Genomic DNA, 1,836 nt, shown 5'->3' with positions numbered 1-1,836 from the left:
TACCATTCTATCTTCTAATTCACTAATCCTATCTTCTGCCTCTGTTATTCTACTATTTGTTGCCTCCAGAGTGTTTTTGATTTCATTTATTGCATTATTCATTATATATTGACTTTTTTTATTTCTTCTAGGTCCTTGTTAAACCTTTCTTGCATTTTCTCAATCCTTGTCTCCAGGCTATTTACCTGTGATTCCATTTTTATTTCAAGATTTTGGATCAATTTCACTATCATTATTTGGAATTCTTTATCAGGTAGATTCCCTATCTCTTCCTCTTTTGTTTGGTTTGGTGGGCATTTATCCTGTTCCTTTACCTGCTGGGTATTCCTCTGTCTCTTCATCTTGTTTATATTGCTGAGTTTAGGGTGTCCTTTCTGTATTCTGGCAGTCTGTGGAGTTCTCTTTATTGTGGTGCACTGTGTGTGGGTTTGTACAGGTGGCTTGTCAAGGTTTCTTAGTTAGGGAAGCTTGTGTCGGTGTTCTGGTGGGTGGAGCTGGATTTCTTCTCTCTGGAGTGCAGTGAAGTGTCCAGTAATGAGTTATGAGATGTCTGTGGATTTGGAGTAACTTTGGGCAGCCTGTATATTGGAGCTCAGGGCTGTGTTCCTGTGTTGCTGGAGAATTTGCTTGGTATGTCTTGCCCTGGAACTTGTTGGCCCTTGTGTGGTGCTTGGTTTCAGTGTAGGTATGGAGGTGTTTGATGAGCTCCTGTCAATTAATGTTCCCTGGAGTCAGGAGTTTCTTGGAGTCAGGGTTTGGACTTAAGCCTCCTGCTTCCAGTTATCAGTCTTATTTTTACAGTAGTCTCAAAACTTCTTCTTCTATGCAGCACCATTGATAAAACATCTACATTAAAGATGAAAAGTTTCTCCACCGTGAGGGTCACCCAGAGAGATTCACAGTGTTACATGGAGAAGAGAAGAGGGAGGAGGGAGTTAGAGGTGACCCGAATGAGATGAGGTGGAATCAATAGAGGAGAGAGTGGGCTATTTAGTAATCACTTCCTTATGTTCACTCCACAACTGGACCGCTCAGAGATGTTCATGGAGTTATACAGAGAAGAGAAGAGGGAGGAAGGAGACACAGGTGGCCAGGAGGATAAAAGGGGGGAATGAAAAGGAGGGAGACAGATCCAGCCAGTAATCAGTTCCCTAAGTGTTCTCCACCGTCTGGAACACACAGAAATTCACAGAGTTGGGTAGAGTAGAGAGGGGTTAGGGAGGAGACACAGGCGACCTGGTGGAGAAAAAGGAGAGTCCAAAGGATGAGAGAGCAGTCAAGCCAGTATCTCACTCCCAAGTAAAAAATGGGTACTGAAGATTGGGTTCTTAAAGGTACAAAATTTGCAACAAATACCTAAAAGCAAAAATTAAAAATCTAGAGTAGTTTGGAATTTCAAAAATACAAGGTTAAAGAAAAGAAGGAGGAAAAGAAAGAGAGGAAAAGGAAAAAAAAAGTCACAAAAATTATGAAGAAAATATAGGTACAAAATTGATGACAAATACCAAAAAGCAAAAGTTAAAAATCTAGAGTAGAGTTTGGAATTTCAAAAACACAGTGTTAAAGAAAAGAAGAAGAAGAAGAAAGAGAGAAAAAAACAGACAAACAAGAACAAACAAAGTCACAAAAATTATAAAAAAAAAATATAGGTACAAAATTGATAACAAATACCAAAAAGCTAAAATTAAAAATCTAGAGTAGAGTTTGGAATTTCAAAAATACAATGTTAAAGAAAAGAAGAAAAAAAAAGAAAGAAAGAGAAAAAGAAAAAAAAAAAACAAGGTCACAAAAATTATAAAAAATATATATATGAAGTTTGTTTTAAAAATATAGGGT

Source organism: Bison bison, unplaced genomic scaffold (genome assembly GCF_000754665.1).
Source record: "Bison bison bison isolate TAMUID 2011002044 unplaced genomic scaffold, Bison_UMD1.0 scf7180017864303, whole genome shotgun sequence".
NCBI classification, from domain to species: Eukaryota; Metazoa; Chordata; class Mammalia; order Artiodactyla; family Bovidae; genus Bison; species Bison bison.
Note: the sequence above shows the minus strand (reverse complement) of the source record.